Source organism: Callithrix jacchus, chromosome 13 (assembly GCF_049354715.1).
Source record: "Callithrix jacchus isolate 240 chromosome 13, calJac240_pri, whole genome shotgun sequence".
NCBI classification, from domain to species: Eukaryota; Metazoa; Chordata; class Mammalia; order Primates; family Cebidae; genus Callithrix; species Callithrix jacchus.
In genome coordinates this window covers 107,025,754-107,052,627 of record NC_133514.1, presented here as the reverse complement: position 1 = coordinate 107,052,627, position 26,874 = coordinate 107,025,754, and positions in this window count along the sequence as shown.

Genomic DNA, 26,874 nt, shown 5'->3' with positions numbered 1-26,874 from the left:
ATAAGAAACTTCTGTGAGTTAAAATAACATGTTGCAGCCCAATATAAAGAAACTAAGAACTTTGAAAAAGGGTTTGACGAAATCCTAATGAGAATAGACAACTTAGAGAGGAATATAAGTGAATTAATGGAACTGAAGAATACAATGCAGGAACTCCAAGAAGTACGCACAGGTTTAAACACTCGAATTGTTGAAGCAGAAGAAAGGATATCAGAGGTAGAAGTCCAACTTAATGAAATAAAACGAGAAGACAAGATTAGAGAAAAAAGGATGAAAAGGAATGAGCAAAGTCTCCAAGAAATGTGGGACTATGTGAAAAGACCAAATTTATATTTGATAGGTGTACCTGAATGCGATGGAGAAAATGAATCCAAGCTGGAAAACATTCTTCAGGATATTATTCAGAAAAATTTTCCTAAACTAGCAAAGCAGGACAATATTCAACCCCAGGTAATACAGAGAACACCACAAAGATATTCCTCAAGAAGAGCAACCCCAAGGCACGTAATCGTTAGATTCACCAGGGTTGAAACAAAGGAGAAATTACTACGGGTAGCCAGAGAGAAAGGTCAGGTTAATTACAAAGGGAAGCCTATCAGACTTACAGCAGATCTCTCAGCAGAAACCCTACAAGCCAGAAGAGAGTGGGGGCCAATATTCAACATCCTTAAAGAACAGAACTTTCAGCCCAGAATTTCATATCCAGCCAAACTAAGCTTCACAACTGAAGGAAAAATAAAATCTTTTATGAACAAGCAAGTACTCAGAGATTTTATTACCACCAGGCCTGCTTTACAAGAGCTTCTGAAAGAAGCATTACATATAGAAAGAAACAACCAGTATTAGCCTTTCTAAAAATATACCAAAAAGTAAAGAGCATCAACATAGAGAAGAATTTACATCAACGAATGGCTAAAACAGCCAGCTAACATCAAAGGGCAGTAATCCTAAATTTAAATCGACTAAATCTCCCAATCAAAAGATACAGCCAAACCCCAATGGCATGTTACATCCAGACCCATTTCACTTGCAAGGATACACAAAGACTCAAAACAAAGGGATGGAGAAAGATTTGCCAACCAAATGGAGAGCAAAAATAAATGAATAAATAAAAAGCAGGAGTTGCAATTCTCGTATCTGATAAAATAGACCTTAAAGCAACAAAGATATAGTGGTAAAAGGATCAATGCAACAAGAACAGCTAATGATCCTAACACCCAGATACATAAGACCTATAAAAAGACTTAGACTCAATGAGACAGAAAATTAATAAGGATATCAAGGACTTGAACTCAGATCTGGAACAAGTAAACTTAATAAATATTTATAGAGCTCTCCACTTTAAATACACAAAATATACATTCTTGTCAATACCACATCACACCTACTCATAGGTTTAAATGAAACATTGATTGGCCATTATTAATACCCATTTTTTTTTTAGAATAAAGCAACATTTCCCTTCTCTCTCCCTCTTTTTCTTCCTCTTTCTTCCTCTCCTTCACTCCTTTTTTTCTTTCCTTCTCTCAAAAAAAGAAAAAAAAGAAATCAACTTGTAGACCTCTAGATCCAGGTCAGCAATGTCTCTCTCATTGCTCGATTTCCTTCCTTCCCTTCTCTCCCTCCCTCCCTCCCTCCCTCGCTTCCTCCTTTCCTCCCTTCCTGCCTTCCTCCCTTCCTCCCTTCCTAAAAAATAAATAAATAAATACTGAAAGCTTTTTCTCTGTTACTGGGTATAAAAAAAAAGTTTCCCTATACGCATCACTCAGGTTGAATAAGTACTAGGAATTCTATTAGATTGGTACAAAAGTAATTGCAGTTTTTGTCTTTTTTTTTTCAAAAGCCGCAACTAGTTTGGTACCAACTTAACAAGTAACACAGCAAGGCAAAAATAAAACTGCATCAATAACCATATATAAAACAAAAGTTATAAAGATTTTCAAAGAAAGCAATAACACTGCTGTTACAAAATGTATATATTGCATAAGAAATCCAAGGTAATCTGCAGATAAATTATTAGAATCAACAAATAAATCATTTCATCAAAGTCGTTGGATGAAAGACCAACATTTTGAAATGAATTACAGTTGTATACACCAGCAAGAAACAAAATGAAGTTTTAGAATCACTTTCAAAAGCATTAAAAATACTAAATATTAAGGAATAAGCCTAAAAATATATTTGCAAGGCCTTTATGTAGGAACCTATGAAATGGTGCTAAGATAAATGGAAGAATATTTGAATAGAGGCATTTATCAAGCCTATGCATTAAAAACTCATTATGCAATATGTTGATTGTAATGTGCCAGTTCTCTACGAACCTATCTATAGATTCAAAGAATTCTAAACACAATCCCAATTAGTAAGTTGAATTTGACAAGTGGATTATACAGTTTATATGAACATTCAAAGGGCCAAGAGTATTTAAGACGACACCCTTGAAAAGGACAAGATGTCAAAATTTCATCTCGGTTATTACATCTTATAATAAAACTATAGTAATTGAGATATTGCAATATTAGCATAAGGATGGAGACTATGCCAGTAGAGGAGGATAGAGGAGAAAAACATGATGCAAATATAAACATTTAATTTTTTTATAGGTGGCATTGCACAGGCATGGGATAATAGTGGTCTTTTTTAATAGTTCTAGGACATTTTGGTATGAATCAGAAAAATATAATGAAGCTAAAGCCCTACATCACACTATTCACAAAAACTCCAATTAGATTATAGAAATATATGTGAAAAGCAAATCAAAATGTTTTCCTAGAAAATAATGCCAGAGAATATTCTTATGAGTTTAAGATAAGGATAATTTATTTATGATTAAAATGTATAAAGCAATAATAATGAGCACATTAAAATTAAGAAATCATGCTAATCAAATAAATAGCATCAAGGAAGTGAAATGCAAGACATACAGAGATAAAAAATATTTGCTAAATATATGACCAGCAAAGGATTAGTGGGTGCAAGGCATTAGCAAACCTTTTCTGTAAAGGGCTAGAGAGTAAATAATTCAGACTTTGCAAGTCGTACGGCTTCTGTCTCAACTGCTAAACTCTGACATTGTAGCATGAAAACAGCATAAAAGTAAGTGTGGCTGAGTTTCAATAACATTGCATTCACCAAAAGAGGCAGGTCAGATTCCACCCAAAGTCCAGAGTTTACCTAGTAGTGGTGTATAGAACATAAGAAAGGTTTCTACAAAAGAATTAGAAGAGTGGTGACCCAAAGTAGGAAAGGAAAGGAGAGGAAAGGGGAGGAGAAGGGAGGGGAGGGGAGGGGAGGGGAGGGGAGGGGAGGGGAGGGGAGGAGAGGCTATTAAACAGTGCTAATCGTCAGAGAAATGTTAACTAAAATCATAGAAAATATTATTTTATACCCTCCCAATAACTAAAATTAGACTGAAAATACCAAGTGTTGCCGAGGATTTAGAGGAAGTAAGCAGAACTGATGAGTGACAATGTAAATTAGTACAACTACTTTAGAAAGTTCTTGGGCATTATTGATTGAGATACATAAACCTCATGACCCTTCAACTCTACACCTAGATATACCAACAAGAAATGAATGCACGCATGCTCCCTGGACATGTGTTCATAGTATCCTTGTTCATAAGCTCCCAAAGCAAAAGCAGCCCAAATGTCCATCAGTAGGGTAGATAAACAAATACTGGCATATTATTCACGGGAATGCTTCATAGTAATTAACACATTATAACTATTTGCAACAATGTACATTGGTCTCACAAACATGATACTGGGGAAAGGAAACCAGTCGAAATAATACTGGCTTTATGTTTCCGTTTAAATATATTTCAAAGCTAAATCAAATTTCAATCATGTCTGGGAATGCACAGTTAGTAAAGGTAAGAAGAGAAGGTATGAAAACAAGCAAGGAAGTGATTAGCATAGAAGTCAAGATAATGGTTAACTTTGAAGGGAAGGGAGAAATTTGGATTGGAGAGGGCGCACGGGGGTTTCAGGACACTGTCAACTTCATGCTTCCTGATCTGCATGATACATACATGAGTGTTAGCTTTGTAAGTCATTTAACTGTGCCCTTACATTTTATGCAGTTTCCTGTATACACTGAAAAAGCAGTTTAGAACAAAGTTCATGTAATATAACTTCCAATTGTCTAAATATATAAAGATAGAATGGTATTTATAGAGCATTAGCAAAGACCTTGAACCAACCTAAATGCCCATCAATGATAGACTGGATAAAGAAAATGTGGTACATATACACCATGGAATAATATGCAGCCATAAAAAGGATGATTCATGTCCTTTGTAGGGATATGGATGAATCTGGAAACCCTCATTCTCAGCAAACCTACACAAGAACAGAAAACCAAACACTGCACGTTATCACTCATAGGTGGGTGTTGAACAATGAGAACACATGGGCACAGGGAGGGGAACAACATACATTGGGGTCTGTTGTGGGGTGGGGGGCTAGGGGAGGGACAGCGAGGGGTGGGGAGGTTGGGGAGGGATATCACTGGGAGAAATGCCTGATGTAGGTGACGGGGTGGATGGAGGCAGCAAACCACCATGGCATGTGTGTACCTATGCAACCACCCCGCAAGATCTGCACATGTACCCCACTTAAAGTACAATTAAAAAAAGATAAATGTGTGCAATTATGTAGATATTTAACCACAAATATAATTAAAATGTATCTCTATCTTCAGCTTGTGTAGGCATTGGCAAGCCCTGTTCCAGAATGTAGTACCAATTTATACGACCAGCACTATATGAGGGATTGTTTACTATCTAATTGTCTTTGTTTTTCAAACTGTACAGTGTAAACTTTATGGTCAGAAGCCTTTAATTTCATTCACCACAGTATTTGCAATTTTTAATTAAATAAATGAATTTGACTTTGAAGCATTTATTTTTAAAAATATATTAAAAACAGGTGCCAAAATACATTAAGAGGGAGATTTTTATCAGTAATAGGCTTTGATATAATTAAAAGTAACTCTTACATTTGCTTATGTTTTTATGTTTTCTACTCTGATCTTGGATTGCTTAGATTATATAAAACAATAATAATGAGAAAAATATTTCTCCAAGTCAAATGTGCGTATCTACCTTTTTCCTGAATAAAAACTAGGTGGTATTATAATTAATAGTATTTAAATATAATTTGACCCAAAGGAGTCTTAAGTTCTGCTCTTGTTTGCTTAGAAATTAAAATGTGAGGAAATGTGAGTAACCACATTTATCCTTCCTCTCCCTTCTCTAGGTATTTCTTTTCTCTACAACAAGTATAAAAATGCATAGGTGGGTTGAGCAAAATAAACTGGATTTTCCCAGTGTGTAGCCTACTCTATGTGAATACTTTAAGTCCTGTGTATATACATATATATGTATGTATGTGTATATATACATGCAGAATTTGCAGACACATATATATACTATGTATATATATGCAAATATACGTTATATCTATATATATGTATACATGTGTATATGCATATATGTGTATATATGTGTGTATAATTTGGAGACACACACACGCATATATATATGTATGTGTATATATATATATATATATACACATACATACATATACACACAGAGTATGATGCTCCAAAGAGGTAATGCACGTATGTATTGTGTAGAATTTGCAGACACGTGATCTGAAGTGCATCCTCATGAACCTAACGCCCTCCTGATGAATAATTTAAACAGAGGTAGAGTTTCTCTGTACAGTAAGTTACTTGACTACCTATGAATTCAAATACACTGAGGTTGAAGTGACTTTGTAAAAAGTATCTGGGCTAACTCTTGGCGCCTCTGGGAAAATTTGGTCTAATAATGCGTGTTGAATGTTTTTACATCTTTATACAGTTTATAATATCTTTGTTTTCCCCAGCCTTTATTATTACTTATGTATACTTCTCTATTCAATACTTACCAGACCCTGAGGCTACCCAATAATAGCATAATGTTCTTCACTTCAGTCAATGAACTAACAGAAACCAATGCATTCTAACTGAATTTTTGTTTATCTCAAGGAGCACATTTTAATGAAATCAATACGTTCTTGCTGAAAGCCACATGAATCCATTGGAAAGAATGCATTGTTACCGAAACCAATATATACTTTTATAATGTCTGTATGTTTTAGCGTAAGCATAGCCATACATTTTAGCTGCAACCAATATATTTCTGCAGGGCTGATATCGAGAAAGCCTTATTTCATAGTGAAGTCAATTCGGTCTTACAGAAACTAATACTGTATTCCATATTCCTGAGCCAGCAGTGTCGGGCTAAATGAAGACGATGATTTATATTGCTGAAAAATGTAAATATTTCCAGAAATGACTTTAAAATAAAAGTAGTTTTGAAAGTATATAAAGTATTTTACAATCTTGATTAGAGTTACAAAAGCAGCTGGAGAAAAGTTTTTGAATGAAAAAGTTAAGGGCCTTGTGTATAATGTGTGCTTAGGTTAAATATGTATAGATATATACACTAAAATATACTTATTATTACATTTAGGTATTTGTGGCTGAATTTTGAAAACTCCTGTTTATTTAATTGAATGCCCAGAAAAAGAATATTCTTCAAGAAAAATCAGATGTTAAAATATTTAGAGATTTTCTGTCCTAGAAATATCAGATCTTCATCCAACCTAAAAATGACACAAACTCTTAATAATCTCTCTCTGATTCCCCTTATCCCTCAAAAATGTGGATAATAGAGTTATTGCTAGTCAAAAACGAATAGACGAACACAAAAGGAAATAAATTCAAGCAATGTCTCAACAATAAAATGGTCAAAGAAAACCATTTAAAAGAAGTCATCCAGATTTGCGTATATGTGTGCACGCGTGTGTGCATGTTCGGCGACTTTGTACTTACCACTGCAAAAGTCTCTTGGCCTGAATTATGTAATGGCATTTTCTACCCTGAGATTGGCCTGCTACACTTTATATTTAGTCCAGACAGAAATTCTAAAAGCATTACCTTTTAGAAAACTAACATTTTAAAATTCAAATGTGCTTGTATTTAGAAAGTGACTGGTTATATCCCAAGACATTATCTAATTGGTAGAGTAACCTTGTTGTATAATTTATCCCGAGTTGGAAAAGCGAGGGCAATTTGCGTCCCTCGACATCTTCATTTGCCTTTTTAGTTTGCTCTGCTAATGACATTTCCAGAGGATGAGGAAAATGAAGAAAAAAATCATATAAGACAAAGTATAATAAACCCAAAAATATTTTTAAAAGCATCTCTCAGGAAAGCATGAATCCTAGTTAAAATTAAAATATTTCTAATATATTTACTTGACATTCACATAAGCAATATAAAAACACTCAAGCCATCTACTTGACGTTTTTGTTTTTTTGTTTTTTTGAGACGGAGTTTCGCTCTTGTTACCCAGGCTGGAGTGCAATGGCGCGATCTCGGCTCACTGCAACCTCCGCCTCCTGGGTTCAAGCAATTCTCCCACCTCAGCCTCCTGAGTAGCTGGAATTACAGGCACGCGCCACCATGCCCAGCTAATTTTTTGTATTTTTAGTAGAGACAGGGTTTCACCATGTTGACCAGGATGGTCTCGATCTGCCGACCTCGTGATCCACCCACCTCGGCCTCCCAATACTTGACGTTTTTGATTAGGAAAAGTAGAAAACACCAAAATTTAAAAGTAAGAACACTATTCCTGCTAAATAAATAAGTTAGTAAAGGCAAAGAAAACAATTACATGGAGCAGATACTAAAGAAAAAAAAATGGACAGGAAATTTTTCTCTTAAGAAAACAATTCTTTAAATCATTTAAAGTTCTTTGGATTCAAGGTTTCTGTGGAAACGTGTATCCTCTGGCTGTGTCTTTGTCACTATAAAGATCCCAACTCTTAAGTAGCTCCTACTTTTCCCTGGGGTCTATTTTTCTTAAAGGGTTACAATTCAAATGCAGCATTCTGCCTTAAAGATCAGCCTTTAGAATAAATACTTCTAACTTCTCATTCAGGTGTGTGGACTCCAGAAATGAAGGTAGGCAGTGATTCTCAAAAGTACTTCTGATACAAGAAACAACACAAAAATAACTTATATATTCTCTCACTTCCCTTTTACAGACCCTTAGTTTCGCTCAAACCTAGGAGGTGGAGGTTGCTGTGAGCCAAGATTGCACCATTGCACTCCAGCCTGGGCAACAGAGTGAGACTCCGTCTCAAATAATAATAATAATAATAATATTCTGAAGTTTAATCATCTTAACCTTTGATTCATGCACTTTGCTGTCAAGCTTGTCTGCAGGCCTCACTGAAGCCATGTCTAGCATCATTTTATTGGGCCACATAACCGTTAAACTGGGCAACTCCACTCTTTCCACGTGCCCCAGACTATTCCACGCAAGCCTGGTCTCTTACCTTCTAGCTTTCTACTTCTGCATCTGCCATTTATTAACCCACACTGAAGTAACTCACATCATGCTTAATTATTGAGCATCACACCATTCCAATCATCAAAGAATGACTTGAAATAGAACCTCCTTCACAAACCCTTTCCATGGCACATTACCTTTTTCTTGGGAATAAGCTGTAGGCACTTATTACATCCTGTCTTGCACTCACACATCACTCTTCACATCCATCAAAAAGTCTCCTTTCTCTTCATTTCACACCCACTCCTCTGTCCTGACTTTACTGTGTCAAGCCGTCAAGCAGCCCTTAAGCAGTAGCAACAACTGCTGTAGGTGGTAGGTTGGTGCCCACACTTTCGTAAGTTCAAGCAGAAAGGATGTGATGATTCCAAATGAATTGAAACCGTTTACTGCTCGCAGCACAGAAGGCCTGGGTTTCTTATCCACATGAATTCCCCTAACTAGCTTTGCAAGTTTCATGAGGTAATTTAGAGGTAGACCCAGGTGGGCGCTGCACATGCATGATTCCCACCTGAGGACTCCAAAATAAGGAGATCTGGGTCTTATCTGTGGGCCACTGGCCAACCTGCTAGTCCTCCCCTCCAGGAAGAAACAGTTATCTTTATTATCTAGAATGTTCTAGTGATGGAAAGGTGACATTATTACTCTGGAATAATTCCAGGGGGAGAAAGATCTGAATCCCCCTGGAGGGAAACATTGTCTACAACTTCCCAAGGTTGTCCAGTATGCAAACAACCTTGAGCCAAGTCCTCAACATCCTTTGCTCAGAAGACACACACAAATGCCAGACTGCGGCAAATGATCTTCCTGCATACTTCCATACCCTGCCCAGATCTCATGGCTTATCATATCAACACTTGTCTTGCCAGTATCTGCAGCTCCTTCTATAGCCTGTCTTGCCCCACACACCTTGTCAACACTGATTATCTAACAGTTTTCCTATTCACTTTTTCATGGATTTCCTTAGGCAAGGTTAGGAGAAAAACTTTCCCATAGCAGACATTGATGGCATTTCAATTTAGTTAACTCCAAATTCAGGTAGGCCCTCAAAACTCCTCCACAAGCCTTTTCCCTGAAAATCAACCTGCCTCCAAGCAAACAAAGAATATCTATACCAAAGACCCAACCTAAATGTCAAGCCCTGTGTTCTCAGGCAGAGTTGCCTCTTGTTTTGCCCTAGGTTTATGCTTTAATCTCTGAGGTCCTAAGGCTGTGTCCCCACCCAAATCTCATCTTGAATTGTAGCTTCCATCATCCCCACATGTCATCGGAGGGACCCAATAAGAGGTAACTAAATCATGGGGGCAGGCTTTTCCCATGCTGTTTTCATGATAGTAAATAAGTCTCATGCGATCTGTGGTTTTATGAAGGCAGTTCCCCTGCACACCCTCTATTGCCTGTCGTCATGTAAGATGTGGCTTTGCTTCTCCTTCACCTTCTGCCGTTACTCTGAGGCTTCCCCAGCCAGGTGGAACTATGAGTTTATTAAACCTCTTTCCTTTATAAATAACCCAGTCTCAGGTATGTCCTTATTAGCAGTGTGAAAACAGACTAATACAATGCCCTTCCTTTCCAAGACTTGTTCCATCAAATTTTCCTCTCTATTCTGCCTCTTCATCTTCATTTCATATTTTCCCTAAAATTCAAGCTGGCTAAATTTCTTTTTATCTTAAAAATAATCATTCTTAATTATGTCTCCTGTGTTATTTAATGATCGCTCCACCATCTGTCTTTCTTTCATAGCCTAATTCCTTGGTAAAATAATATAAACTAACACTTACCTCCCTGCCTGCTGCTTTCACACCATACCAACCTCCAGAGAAATGGCCCACCACTCAGTGGCTGCAATGGAAAGAATGTTTTTGTTCCCCTACAGAGTTCATATGTTAAACCCTAATCCCAAGTGATGATCTTAGGCCATGGGGCATTTGGGAGGTAATTTGTTTATGAAAGTGGAGCCCTCATGAATGGGATTAGTGTTCTTATAAGAAGAGGTCTGGCTGGGTGCAGTGGCTCACACCTACAGTCCCAGCACTTTGGGAGGCTGAGGCAGGAAGATCACCTGAAGTCAGGAGTTCAAGGCCAGCCTGGACATGAGGAAACCCCCTCTCTACTAAAAATACAAAAATTAGCTGGGCATAGTGGTGAGCTCCTGTAATCCCAGCTCCTCAGAGGCTGAGTCAGGAGAATCACTTGAATCCAGGAGGGGGAGGTTGCAGTGAGCTGAGATGGTGCCACTGCTCTCCAGCCTGAGTGAGATTTCATCTCAAAAACAAAGAAAAGTTCAGAGGACTAGCTAGTGCTCTTTTCGCTATGTGAGGATACAGGGAGAAGTTAGGATTCTACAGCCTTGAAGAAAGCTCCCACTGGAACCCAAATATACTGGCATCCTAATTTGGCTTCCAGACCGTGAGAAATAAATTTCTGTTTCTAAGCCACCCTGTCTGTAGTATTTTAAGACGATGGCCAAATAAAACATACTTTTCAGTCCATTTCCTATGTTCCCTTCTGTGGTATTTCATGCTTTGCCCTCCACATCTTTGAAATCACTTCACCACTACATGATAATCTCAAGAGAGAAACCGTGTCTTCTCCATCTTCATATACTAAATCCCCCACAGAGTGAACGCACATCATAATGGTTAAATAAATGATCTTTTGCACTGATTATCTCCCTTCATGTTGGCGCTTTCTCTTTCACTCCATTAGTTTACCATCCTTTACCTCCCCTCTAAAAGCTGGAATCTACCCATGACCTTTCCTCTTCATTGCTCTGAAGCCAGAGACTGACTCCCTAACTAAATTGCTTATTATGCCACAAAACTTTTTCTCTTTTGCAGGCATCCACGGATTTCTGATCATTACTGGACCTATCAATCTATGTGTAACATAACCCCTAACATTCCGCACGTTTAGAACTCAACTCATTATATCTACCCACCTTAAAAACCCCCTCCATTCTTAGTGTTCCCAAACATAGTAATACCACACTATGCTCAGTCATTCGAGCCAGAATTATGGGACACATGCTCCATATATGAACTTACAGCGGGTCTCTTGATTTCATCTAGTGAGCATCCCTCCAACCAGTCCCATTTCTACTGCACTGTCTTAGTTGAATCTCTGGTCATTTCTTGCCTAAAATATTGCAACTGCCCTTCCTGTTCTTACCTATTCTGCACACAGCTTCTGGTTATTTGGCAAGTCAAACCTAATTGGGTCAATACTCAGCTTTGACTTCTCCCCATTGCTTAGAGAATAAAGTGCAAGCTCCTTGGCAAGGCATACTCAATCCTCCTCATGGCCTCAGTCTGCCTATTCTTCTAGCATCGTTCCCTGTTCGTTGTACAGAGTCATTCTGTGCAAAGGCTCACTAAAGCATGTGCTTATTCTCTCATGCGAGGACCTTTTGCTCTCCTGTTCTCTTCACTTGCATATCTCCCTACCCTCGACTGTACAGTGAACTCATACTCACATGCCACCTCGAAACGAGCATCATCCTCGCCTCTGTGAATGGACCACAAGGTGTTTGGAAGCTTCCTTCACCCTGATGAATATTATGATGTAGATATCCCTGCATCACAGCAATTATTACATTGTTTTATAGTCATTTCTGTTCCTTCGCATCCTTCATGATCTATGATCTTCGAAGGAAAGTGTATTTGTCTTTTCTGTCATTGATGAGAACTAGTATGATACAGTGGAACATCTTTTTTTTTTTTTTTTTTTTTTTTGAGACGGAGTTTCGCTCTTGTTACCCAGGCTGGAGTGCAATGGCGCAATGTCGGGTCACTGCAACCTCCGCCTCCTGGGTTCAGGCAATTCTCCTACCTCAGCCTGCTAAGTAGCTGGGATTACAGGCACGTGCCACCATGCCCAGCTAATTTTTTGTATTTTTAGTAGAGACGGGGTTTCATCATGTTGACCAGGATGGTCTCGATCTCTTGACCTCGTGATCCACCCTCCTGGGTCTCCCAAAGTGCTGGGATTACAGGCTTGAGCCACCGCGCCCGGCCACAGTGGAACATCTTTTGAGCCAAACACATCAGACGCTGGCTGAATGTTCTGCAAATATATCTGAACGGTTGCATTATAGTTTAATTTCTCAAGTCCTCTGTTTTTTCACTTAAAATAGAGGTAAAACAAAATGGAGAATGCTTGATACAGTACCTGGCACCATCTCAGTAACTGGTAGCTGCTGTCATTAGTGGTATTACTATTATTATTATTACTATTGATTTCCAGTCTTCCTCTCAAAGCCTGGTACTGCTCAGGTGCTCATTAAGTGTTGTATGAATAATTTATAATTTTTAAATATATATATGATTACCTTAAATGGCTATCTTGTTGACAATTACTCAGTTATTCACTATTGTTCTTCCAATAACTTCTAAAGTGATCTTTGCAAATATTTATTAAATATTTATTGAATGAGTTTCTCAGTGATGTTGTGCTTCTGTGGAAAAAGAAAGAATAATTATTTCATTTCTTTTTTGTGTGTATATATGTGTATTAGCTTTATATACTACCGTTATTTATGATTTTCTAGAAAATGCATGTATAGAGGCTATATTTGGATTCAACTAAAATTTTCTTGCGATTTAAAAGTCAATAGAAATTAAAGTTTGGACTTTTGAAAATTAAGTCTGATTTAATATGCTTAAGCCTCATGACCAGTTTTTAAAACTCTCCTGAAACAACTTGAAAATGTCATATATTACTCACAGCCTAAGATTAAAGACTCCATGTTTCTTTCCTGAACTCTTCTGGATTATAAATCATTCAAGATTTACTGATAAAAAAGTAAGTGAGGCCAGGTATGGTGGCTCACACCTGTAATCACAGCACTTTGGGAGACTGAGGAGGGTGGACACTTGAGTTCAGGTGTTCAATACCAACCTGGCCAACATGGTGATATCCCATCTCCACTAAAAATATAAAAACTTAGCTGGGTATGGTGGCACATACCTGTAATCCAAGTTAGTTGGGAGGCTGAGGCTGGAGAATCACTTAATCTTGGGAAGCGGAGGTTTCAGCGAACTGAGATTGTATCACACTGCACTCCAGCCTGGGCGAGAGTGAGACTCTGTCTCAAAAAAAAAAAAAGGAAGTCGCATGTTTGTAGATTTAGTTAATTAAGGTTAATTAAGCAAAAGATTGTAAGAAACCCTAGCACAGTAACATTGTTTTTGCTTTGCTTTTGTGGATATCCTAATGTGACTATAATGCTGTCTAGGACACTGGAGAAACATCTTTCTAATCAGCATCCTCCTGTGGCCCTATGGCACCTCCAGTGATGCTGGGTAGCCGGTGTTGTGTTGGCGCTTGGTATGACTGCTGTGGGTAATGATGACGATTTCACATACGAGTGTCAATTGCCTCATACTCCATATTGTCACACATTTTGCAAAATGTTCTTTGTTAAACACATTACAAATGCCTACTTTGACCACAGAGTTTCTGAGTAAAGCCAATCCAAAAAAATACCAAAAGATTGTTAATTTCAATAAAACAATGGCTGGAAGGACATTGAGACCAGCAGTTTCAATCCCACCCTTTTCATGGGAAATGTTTAAAGCCTTTATATCCTTCTAACTCACAAGGCATCATTCCAGTAATGAACAAGAGTTAGAAACACAAACCTGAGTGACTCCACTTCACCAGAAAGAATATTCAACAATTAAGGGAATATGACTATTAAAACATTTGTAAAGCATATAGCTATTACTTGAAAGATATCTCTCTATATGTGTATGTGTATATATATGTATGTATGTGTATATATTCCTTATTTTACTATACATAAGGAGAAGACCCTTTATCTCTGTGGCTACTTTCTGACATGTTTCTCACTGAACTATAACCTAAAAGACTCTTGAGAAGGAGACTTTTGCGTGTGGCAGTAACGCCAGTCCTGTGACAAGGAAAAAGCAACCCAGGCTTCTATTCACTTGTCAGTCATCGAATCATTGTGCATTTCCATATCACATGACCCATACTCTCATTTTTTTCATAAATGAGTAGCACTCATAATTTCTAAACTTCAAAGGTGTGTTTTGTGAACCTTTAATGACTTCGAGTGCGTTAGAAATAAGGCAAAAGAGTGCTATTGTCAGGGAATTCATCTCACCCTACTGATAAAGCTCAGATCCCACCTGTAGTGGGGGTTCTTGAGTTTAAACCACGGTAAAAATGTGTAGACTGCTGACCTCTGGTGGAGATTTTTATTTTACTCTTTTTTGGTTACTTGTCTTTGCTAAACAAGGGAATTTTATACCACTTGCCTTCATAATAGCAAACTCAAAAAATATTTTTGAAGTCAATTTAAATACGGTGTGGGTCCTGTTGACGGCGCAGATAAGATTGGGACAGATAGCCTATCAAAATCACTAGAATTTGCTCGTTGCTTACCTGCTAGTCACCCATTAATTTACAAGTATTTTTACTGTCTCTTAACTCTAACTGATACAAAAAAGATTGGAAGATTGGATATTGATGTATGTCCAGTGTGGCCCATATAAAACATCTGCCAAAACAATTTAAAAGCCGTTAATTCATGTCCATTTACCTGTCCACACATCAGTTGCAGCTAGTGAAATGCATTTGTTAGATTTTTTTCCCCTTCCCCTCATCTCTGAAACATTCTAACACAAAATTGTACTTGCTGGAAAAATCTGGTGACTACTAAATTGTTTTATTTTGTTTTAAAATGCCTTTTGGGAAAAAAAAACACAGTTCCATAACCCCATGCTTTGCAGGATATAAAAAATAGTTTCAAGTTCAAAGTTCTACCCTTCATATCTAATGGTGATTAGTGACTCAGTTACAAAAAGTTTTCCCTCAGTAAACCTGGAAGAAGTGGGTACTTCTTATATTATAAAAATTCAGGGGCAATCTGTCTGCATGTGATTTCTTAGAAAACATGGGACCTCTGGATTCTAATTTCTAAAGTTTGAATAACTTTGGACAAGTCACTAAATGTCTACAAATCTTAGCATAAGGAGATACAAAGTTCTTGGAGGTAAAGAGAGGTATTGTGTAGACAGAGAATATCTCTCTGATACATGGCCAGAGACCAAAATGATGAAAGCTCAGCCTTGGGAAGAGCAAGCAGAAAGGAAAAATATTTCTTGGAAGATCAGCAAGTCAATAGGCCTGGAGCAGAGGGATGGAAATGATCAGACAGAACATTGAAGAAGTAGGCAGCAGTCAGACCATACAGTTCTTATAGATCATGCAAGGAATTGGGATTTGATTCTAAGTTTAAAATGGGAGCCACTGGAGGCTTGGAAGCAGGGGAATCATGTGATTTGATTTAAGTGTTTAAATTGTCTCTCTGAAGGCAGGGAAGCTGGTCAGGAGGCTATTGCAGTAGGGCTGCCACAACAGAACCTGAAAGTGGCTTGGTCTTAGCCGCCATAGCATGATGAATAACCAAGTACGGGGTACACAGTTAATAACCAATTTGAAATACATTTTAACATGAATTCTCTTGTTGCATGGTTATAACAAATTATTATTTAATTCTCATTTTTAAGATTACTGAAGAGGCTGGGCATGGTGGCTCATGCCTGTAATGCCAGCACTTTGGGAGGCCAAAGTGGGCAGATCATGAGGTCAGGAGTTTAAGATCAGCCTGACCAACATGGCGAAATCCCATCTCTAATACAAAAATTAGCCAGGTGTGGTGGCACGTGCCTGTAATCCCAGCTACCCAGGAGGCTGAGGCAGGATAATCACTTGAACCTGGGAAGGGGAGGTTGCGGTGAGCCGAGATCATGCCATTGCTCTCCAGCCTGGGCAACAGAGCAAGACTGCCTTGAAAAAAAAAAAAAAAAAAGATCATCCCGGGGATGCAAGGCTGGTTCAACATATGCAAGTCTATAAATGTAATTCACCACATAAACAGAACCAAAACCAAAAACCACATGATTATCTCAATTGACGCAGAGAAGGCATTCGACAAAATTCAACAGCCCTTTATGCTAAAAACCCTCAATAAACTCGATATCGATGGAACGTATCTCAAAGCATTCCCTTTGAAATCCGGCACTAGACAAGGATGCCCTCTTTCACCACTCCTATTCAATATAGTACTGGAAGTTCTAGCCAGAGCAATCAGGCAAGAAAAAGAAATAAAGGGTATTCAAATAGGAAAGGTGGAAGCCAAATTGTCTCTATTTGCAGATGACATGATAGTATACCTACAAGACCCCATTGCCTCAGCCCAAAAACTCCTGAAACTGATAAGCAACTTCAGCAAAGTCTCAGGATATAAAATCAATGTACAAAAATCACAAGCATTCCTATACACAAATAACAGACTTAAAGAAAGCCAAATCAAGAACAAACTGCCATTTGCAATTGCTACAAAAAGAATAAAATACCTAGGAATACAACTCACAAGGAATGTAAGGGACCTCTTCAAGGAAAACTACAAACCACTGCTCAATGACATAAGAGAGGACACAAACAGATGGAGAAACATTCCATATTCATGGTTAGGAAGAATTAATATCGTGAAAATGGCTATACTGCCCAAATGATATTTACAGAATCAACAATATCCCCATCAAGCTACCATTGACTTTCTTCACAGAACTGGAAAAAACCACCATGAACTTCATATGGAACCAAAAGAGAGCCCACATAGCCAAGTCCATTCTAAGCAAAAAGAACACAGCGGGGGGCATCACACTACCGGATTTCAAACTACACTACAAGGCTACAGTAATCAAAACAGCATGGTACTCGTACCAAAACAGAGATATAGACCAATGGAACAAAACAGAGGCATCGGAGGCAATACAAAGATTGTATGGTTACAATCTTTGATAAACCTGACAAAAACAATCAATGGGGAAAGGATTCCCTATTTAATAAATGGTGTTGGGAAAACTGGCTAGCCATGTGCAGAAAGCAGAAACTGGACCACTTCTTGACACCTTACACTAAAATTAACTCCAAATGGATTAAAGACTTAAACATAAGACCTGGCACCATAAAAACCCTAGAAGAAAATCTAGGCAAAACCATCCAGGACATAGGAGTAGGCAAGGACTTCATGAACAAAACACCAAAAGCATTGGCAACAAAAGCCAAAATAGACAAATGGGACCTAATGAAACTCCACAGCTTCTGCACAGCAAAAGAAACAGTCACTAGAGTGAATCGGCAACCAACAGAATGGGAAAAAATTTTTGCAGTTTACCCATCTGACAAAGGGCTGATATCCAGAATTTACAAAGAACTCAAACAGATTTACAGGAAAAAAAAAACAAACAAGCCCATTCAAAAATGGGCAAAGGATATGAACAGACACTTTACAAAAGAAGACATATATGAGGCCAACAATCATATGAAAAAATGCTCATCATCACTGGTCATTAGAGAGATACAAATCAAAACCACATTGAGATACCATCTCACGCCAGTTAGAATGGCAATCATTAAAAAATCTGGAGACAACAGATGCTGGAGAGGATGTGGAGAAATAGGAACACTTGTACACTGTTGGTGGGAGTGTAAATTAGTTCAACCATTGTGGAAGACAGTGTGGCGATTCCTCAAGGCCTTAGAAATAGAAATTCCATTTGACCCAGCAATCCCATTACTGGGTATATATCCAAAGGACTATAAATCGTTCTACTATAAGGACACACGCACACGAATGTTCATTGCAGCACTGTTTACAATAGCAAAGACCTGGAACCAACCCAAATGCCCATTGATGATAGACTGGATTGGGAAAATGTGGCACATATACACCATGGAATATTATGCAGCAATCAGAAATGATGAGTTTGTGTCATTTGTAGGGACATGGATGAATCTGGAAAACATCATTCTCAGCAAACTGACACAAGAACAGAAAATGAAATACCGCATATTCTCACTCATAGGTGGGTGATGAAAAATGAGAACACATGGACACACGGAGGGGAGTACTAAACACTGGGGTCTATTATGGGGAAAAGGGGAGGGCCAGCGGTGGGGGGTAGCTGGGGAGGGATAGACTGGGGAGAAATGCCAAATGTGGGTGAAGGGGAGAAAGGAAGCAAAACACACTGCCATGTGTGTACCTATGCAACTGTCTTGCATGTTCTGCACATGTATCCCAAAACCTAAAATGCAATAAAAATTTAAAAAAAAAAAAAGAAAAAAGATTACTGAAGCTTAGTTTTCTGTTTTTGTTTTTTGTTTCTTAAGACGGAGTCTCACTCTGTCACCCAAGCTGGAGTGCAGTGGTATGATCTTGGCTCACTGCAACCTCTGCCTCCCAGGTTCAAGCAAATCTCCTGTCTCAGCCTCCCAAGTAGCTGAGACTATAGGTGCAAGCCCCTACACCTGGCTAATTTTTATATTTTTATTAAAGAAGGGGTTTCGCCATATTGGCCAGGTTGGTCTTGAACTCCTGACCTCAGGTGATCTGCCCGCCTTGGCCTCTGAAAGTGCTGGATTAAAGGCATGAGCCACTGCACCCAGCCTGAAGCTTAGATATTAGGTGATTTATCCAATGTCACATGACCATTTGGTTGCAGATTCAGAACACAAACCTAGGTCCTGTAGCATCATATCGATTATACCTGTTACTCTAGAGTAACATTTAATAGCACCAATTTAAACTTATTATGAGGCCGTGGGCCACTTTGAAGAGTTACAGAATTTTTGAGTTGATAGAAACTTCAAGGACTATCTCCTTCCACATTCTCAATTTACAGGTAAGGAAACCAAGAGAAGTTTGGTACATTTTGTTTTGTTTTGTTTTTTCCAAGTTAACTGACTTTCTGAAGCTTGCTCAATAAGTAACTGTCAGGGATGACACCGAGGTCAAGTATCTTGATTCTTAGAGGGTTGTTATTTCCACAACAGCATAACAAGTCCATTATTTGGTGCTTTCTGTGACAGGAAATAAAGGCATATTCTGAAAGTATGGAGAGAATTTTGCCTACTTCAGAGTTATATCCCAATTTATCTTGTTCTTCAAAATAATGGCATTTTCAGCAGCCTGGATGGAATTGGAGACTATCATTCTAAGTGAAGTATCTCAGGAATGGAAAACCAAACATCATATGTTCTCATTCGTAAGCAGGAACTAAGCTATGAAGATGCAAAGACATCAGAATGATACAATGGACTCTGAGGACTTGGGGGAAAGGGTGAGAAGGGGGCAAGGGATAAAAGACTACAAATTGGGTACAGTGTACATTGCTCAGGTGATGAGTGCACCAAAATCTCACAAGTTACCACTAAAGAACTTATTCATGTAACCAAACACCTCCTGTTCCCCAAAAACCTATGGAAATAAATAATAAAATAGAGAAGCTGATTTGGCTCACAGAAAAAAAAATGATATTCTATATGGTTTCTATGTATGCAATTAAACATTTATTCCTCAAAAAATAAAGATATTTAAAACATTAAAATCAATCAATAAATGTATACTGTTCTTTATTAAATATCTACTGAACATCTACTTTTGGGCACTATAATAGATTATAAAGATTTCAAAATTAACGTTATAGTCCTCCGGATCAAATGAGAAAGCTAAAAATAATGCAAAAATATATTTCAATATAACATGGTAAAAGCCAAAACACAGAAATGAACAGAGTCATGAAAACACAGAGAATAGAGCGATTTCTAACTGTATTTAGAAGCGTAAGCAAAGATCAAAAAGTGAAAATTTTGGGATTTCCCGCTCTGGGTTCCCCTCCCACAACAGTATGGGAGCTGTTTTTTTTCTCTCTCTCAATCTGTCTGTCCAATAAATCAGCTCTTCTGAAAAAAAAAAAAAAAAAACGTGAAATTTTTTTCAAACCTTGGCCAGTAAGCTAGGTGATGATGATTGGCTTTGATTTTACCCCATGAGTAATGGATGGTAGACTGACAAGAATGAGATTTTTCACTCTCCTGATATTTTCAAAATATAAAAAGGGAGAAAGTGTTTCCCAAAAATTAATGAAAAAGAGCTGAGCTTGTCCCTGAAGGCTGTTCTCTCTGATCATCTCAGAAGGTCATAACAACATTCTCAGGTTATGTGATGTCGCTCATTCTAAATCTTTACCAAAACATGCATTAAATTTGTGGTGTCATTTCACAGCCAGGACATCGTGGAGCAGTGCTGCTACTACTGTTTCCTACTGTTTGGTTCCCTTTTCTCCATCTACCTCGTATGCTGGGATAAGCTCACCCTGTCTCATTACTCCAACCACTATCTACATGGCTGACCCTCAAATTCATACCTTCAGGCTAGATCCACCAGAGCAAGAAGGACAATTTCCATTTGGGTGGTGTTGAGGGATGTCTCTTTTTCTTGATTGTAATTTGCAAAGCAGATATCCAGAGCTGGTTCAGAAAAAAAGCTAGCAGCTGAGTCAGAATGCTCAAAATTAAGAGCTTAGACCAGAATAACAAAGAAATAGAGTCTTAAATGTAAAATAAAGAGCACTGGTGACCTCTGCTTTGCGCATCACATTATACCACATACTGTTTTCTAATATAACACCAGTTATGTTTTACTGTGTTTTTTATTTCACACATCTCTTTCTTGTTAGACAATAAGCTTATTAAGGGGGAGGAATATACCTTGCTCATTTTACATTTCTAGTTCTTAGACCAGGGCCTGGTACAGAAGCACTCAACAACAACAACGAAAACTAAATGAAGGAGTAAATGAATTAAAAACCGCATCCTGAGATGTTTGGTGCCTTTGTGGTGTCTACTACATCTTAGCAGAATCATAGAATTTCTGAAGCATAGCAAGAGGATTGGTAAAGGCCTCCAGGTGTAACCCCACTCATCAAACAACTCTCTTCTTCCCTGTGTCATCTGAAGATTTAGGGTGATAGAAGACTCACTGTCTTCTAAGACCATTTACTCATCTTTGAAAGGCTTAAATTAGAAAGTTGTTGGTTTTAACAAGCTGACACCTCTGGCTTCCTCCCACACATTCTAGCTGCATCCTTAGGGCTTTCAGTGAATAAATACAATCCCTCAGAAGATTCTTTGCTACCAATTTGAGAGCCTTGTCTAGGCCATATTTGATTTCAGAATGAACTTGTTACGAGTTTTAAGTCTTTTCATTCACAAATCCTAATAAAAGACTATTAAAAAACCAATTGAAATTGCTCAGCACAGCAATATCAAAGTGATGGCTTCTTTCTTGAGGTCTTACCTTTGTTTAATCAAGAAGAAAGAAAGGAACTATACACTCTTGACACTGACTATGTGTTATCTATTGTCCACATACTTCTTTCCTTCATCTAATTTAATTCTTCTAATCAAATCATGGTATTTATCATTTTCCTTTCACCAGACAGCTAATAGGCACTGTTTAAAAAAACCAACTGTTCCTGGTTCAAAACCATAATGACCTGCATTTGATGTTATGTTGATTCGACTGAAGGACTGTCATATATCAATGTATAAAAAAAATACTTTTTTAAATTGCAGAGAAAGCACTTCCCTTTAGGTAGGCACCATAGATTTTGGAATTAAAGAGATCATGGCTGTATTTCCTGGCTTTACTCCTTTATAGCTAAGTAACCTAAAACAGGTGATGTAACTTCTCTGGGATTCAATATTCTAAATTGTGAAATTATAGTAGTAACATAGACTATGTAAGGCTAAAGTGAGGACAAAATGGGATCATGTATGTCAAGGTGACAGCACCATGCCCGGCACATGACAGTGGTGAGGATGATGAAGAGAATATGGAGATTCAATTAAAGAACATTGTTGCTGGGAGGACCTTCAGCAATTGCCTAATCAAACTCTATAGTTTACATATATATATATATGGAAATTGACATCAGATCCAGAGGGAGCAAGGGTTTTATTCAAGGTCATAGAGCAAGTTAGCTCTCTGCCACCATTCCCTAGGTCAGCTCTTATCTCTGCAGTCCAGACAAAGCCCCCCAAGTCTAGCATTTCCTTGACAGGATAGGGCAGAAATGAGCAGCTCGGGCATCCTTGGTGCTCAGCTTGTCCTCTAGCCTGTGTGAGAGATGCAGGAGAGAGAGCACAGTCTTCTCTGCACTTTCTCTGGGGTTTCTTTCCTTCACATTTAATTGCTAAGGATGGTCACATGAAAAAATAAATCTTCATTTCTGTGGGGTCCATCTGCTCCCACTACTCACCTGCACATGAAAGATGCCTGCTTATGAATGCATCTCAATTTCAAAAGAACAGTCAAAAGGCTCCCGTCAAGGCTGCCTCACAGGGGGTATGAGCCTCTGCAACAGTGCTCCTCCTGAGGCAGCAAGTTCATCCCCATCCATTAGTGAGGAGGATAAGAAGGGCCTGTCAGGGCTGCTTCCCCAGGACATCGGGCCCTCGGGCAGACAGATGCACTGAGTGTGAAAAGAAGTTTTCAAAAGCCTTCCCTGCTCCCAGCCTGGGGCAGAGCAAACAGGGCAGGGACCATCAAAGCTGGCTGCTGGCCTCCAGGCTGACACCCCAGCTACTGGGTTTTGATTTCACAGTCTTTCTTTCCCCTGCCACAGTTAGTTTTGGTGATGAGTGTATTGTAAAATTATTTTTTCTTGTATCTTCTCTTTAACACTCATGTGCTGTGTTGATACAGGATCAAAAAGATAGGTTCCTATCTAATCAGGGAAGAGCAAGGAATAAATAAAATTTTCAAGGGAGGGCTAGGGACACTGAATTCTATTTCTTAGGTGTTTCCACTTTTCATGATACCTCTGTCCAATTTGTCCAATCTAAAGAGCACAGTGATGGATGCAAATCATTTTTCTACTCTCCTCTCTTTCTTCCCTCAGAAGTGGAGGAAAATAATAAGAGGTGGAGACGGTGATGTAATTTTAGATTCAAAAGAGGGTGGTTTTGTAAGTCTTCATGCCCAGTATTACACAGATTGCTGCCATTTCAAAAACTGGTGAATGGAATTCTCCCAAGTATTTTGGAAGAAATCTGCCTTCTAGTCACACACCAACACATATTTGATATTATCAAATTATTTTATAACTTTCTATATGCGTCCATGTTTATCTCATTTTAAATCTTACAACAACAGCATCAGATGGATGTAATTATTCCTTACTTGTTAACAACAGATAAGCCAGAGTATTCAGGGAAAAGGAGGGAGAACATTTTGTATCTTACCATTAAGCCTTGGGATCCTGTCGGAATAATTGTCAAATAATTCTTTTCATCTAGATTCTCTGTCAAACTGCCTGATACCTGAGCCCAGGGGTGGGAGTAACAGAAGGGAGGGCAGAGAAGGGAGGAGGGAGGAGAACCTGCTTGTAGCCTCCAGCTCACAAAAATGACCTCAACTACAGAGGAGGCTAAATGGCTAAATGTGATCCTTCTTAGAGCAATTATCACTCCGACCAAGGAGAGAGCAGAAATGGTGAACAGGGTGTTCCAGAGACTTGACATCCCCAAGATCATGGAATAAACACTTAATGTCTCCATCAAGATCTGATCTCAGCAGAAGCACTGACAGGTCTCTCATGTGAGCTAAATAATCATAATTAAAGCCTCATGGGTTATTTCATCACATAATTTGGTTTCTTCGGTAAGCACCACGCAAGGAAAAAAAAGGTTAGGAAAAAAATTATTTTAATTATTTTGCCACTGATATGTCTTGAGTAATACCAAGGTAGGAGACTGGTGGGACCTGCTTTCAGGTCACAACCCTGCTAGGTGGATCTGGTCCACCCAGGACAAAGTGAAGAAACTGGAAGGAACCAGCAGATATTGACAAAAACAATCCTAGCTGCCCTCACAGCACATTAGCGTAAGACACTCCCACCAGCACTGTAACCATTTACAAAGACCATGGCAATGCCCCAGAAGTTACCATCCCTTTCCATGGCAATGGCCCATGGCCCAAAGTTATTGCCCCTTTCCCAGAAAGTTCTACTAACCCACTCCTCAATTTGCATTAACCCATTTCTTAATTTGCATGTAATTATAAGTGCATATAAATGAGTAAAACACAGTTGCCAAGAGCCCATCCCTTAATTTGCATGTAATTATAAGTGCATATAAATGAGTATAAACACAGTTGCCAAAAGCCCATACAATGCCACCTCCATGTGCACTGCTTATGAGTTAGCCCTGCCCTGCTAGAAAAAGTGCCATTCAAAAGATTGCTAACACCACAGGCTTGTCCTTGAATTTTTTCCTGAGTGACACCATGAACCCAATTTTGGGGCTCACCTGTCTTACACCTGTGCCACAAAGTGCCAACCTTTTTTAGCAACAAGATCAAATTTTTCCCCAATTCCCTCTTTGTGAGAATGTCTTTCTTCAGTAGAAAATGGGGACTTTCTCTACATTTCTTCAAATCCAAAGCATCAATTTGGCTGGTATCCATCCAAGGAGGGAAAATGAAAAGTATGCTCAGTGCCCAAGGGTCCCGTGCTCATTGTGGCACACACTGCTAGCAGTTTTTTAGGTGTTAGAGTGACTGAAGAATTCACTGTAATTTCTGGACTGGCAATGGCTTCTCTAGATGCTAGAGAGAAAGAGTGGCCTTTCTTCCTCAGTAAGATGCTCGAATATTGTCACTACATGCCCAAATAGGCAGAGCTTCCAATGCCAAAACATTCTAGAAGCTCAGTGCCCTTCACTTAAGCACACACAGCCATTCCTTGAGGCACGCCTAAGCTGCTAGGGTGACTGGGCTAGGGGGAATCTGACCATGAGGCACAGATTGTATCCAGAGCTAAGCCTTCCCTAAGACCATGGAAAGCCAGAGAGTGCAAGAGAGAGGGGGGAGTTACCAAGTTCAAGAGTTTCAATGATCAGTTTCAGTTACCATCATTGATCACCGACACAGCTGAGACTTTCCAGCAACCTGAGGTTGTGAGTGTGTGGGTGGGGGAAGGCTCAGAGGTGCTGAACAATCAAAAGACCCCCCTTCCCAATAATCCCTGATAGATCACCACACATCCTCATACAGTCTGACATATATATTTTTCTAAAGCAATAGGTTTTGGGATTAATTCAAGTTTTTCCTATAACCTCCAGAGCAGGATCTATTTTCCGTGAAGTTTGCTTTCTATTGCATTCTACTTTGGTTCTCCCCAGCATTAACCTCTGCGTCTTTCCTACTTTGTTCTTTGTCACCAATCACACTCCCCTGTTTTAGGACAGCAGTAACATTTTGTCTGTGCACAGTGCATAAAAGAGTACCTAACCCACTTTCTGCCCTGTGGTATCTATGGAAATAATACGTCTGCCAACCACTCTAAGATATTAATAGCACTCAAAAATGTTTTCTTGTATGCCATTCCAGCCTTGCTATTTATTGTCAAATGGGTATTCAAAATTTCATAGGCCACACAGTCTTTACTCACTGTCAGGGAAGGACTGCCCCCCTTCCCCCCATGAATTGCCCTGATTTTGAATGAGAAGCAGTGAGACCCAAAGCATGGAACACCAGGAGCAGGGACCTTGATCAGAGTAACAGTGAAATCCACATGCCCTAGAATGAGAGCAGGGAAAGCAGCTGCTCCACATCAGGTTCTGTTGGGCCGCCAGGTAAATGCCTCTGCTGTGACATAAACAGTTGTAAAGTATCATGCAGAATTTCTGGTTCTACCTTTTGGGAGCACCTGAGGAGGATATGACAGCTGGGCAGTACCCCCTAGTCAGAGGCAATCAGACACCCAGGGCCATCGGGAGGAACTGCAGCGCGCTCAAAAGAGGGAAAAACGGAAACCGGGGAGGGCTGGGCACACACATAAGAAAGTGAGGAAGGAAAACGGATTTCACAAGGAAACCTAGAGAACTGCCTATCCCCGAGGACCCCGTTTCTCCAGCTGCTGCACAGAAGCGGCAGAATGGCAAGAGTGACCTTGGTGACACGCAGGGGAGGGCGCAGAAGCCACCCTCGGTTCAGATGAACAGATCTCAGGTCCCACTTGCTGTCACGACTCTGTGACTCGGTGACAAGTGCCCTCGGGACGATGCCTCCCGAAGTAGCGGGCACTGAGGAGTGACTGTGGCGACGTGAAAAAGGGAGGGAAGGGGGCATGTTTATGTCACATCAAAAGTTGGGTCTGGGGCTGGGCCTCCAGGCTCACGCCTGTAATCCCAGAACTTTGGGAGGCTGAGGTGGATGGATCACTTGGCGTCAGGAGTTCAAAACCACTCTGGCCAACATGGTGAGACACCTCCCCCACCCTAGCACCGTCTCCACTAAAAATACCAAAAAAATTAAAAAGTAAGGGAGGGTGGTGGTGCAGGTCTGTAATCTTAGCTACTCAGGAGGCTGAGTGAGGCAGGAGAATCGCTTAAACCCAGGAGGCAGAGGTTGCAGTGAGCAGAGATGGCGCCATTGCACTCCAGCCTGGGCCTGGAAGAGCCGTCGAGTGAAAGTGTTGGGGAATGAGAAGGAAATGGCAGATGCCAGGCGTGGCTGACGCTGGGCAGACACGCCAGTGTCTCCCGTGCTGCCCAAGGAAGAGGCTCTGCCCCAGGGAGAA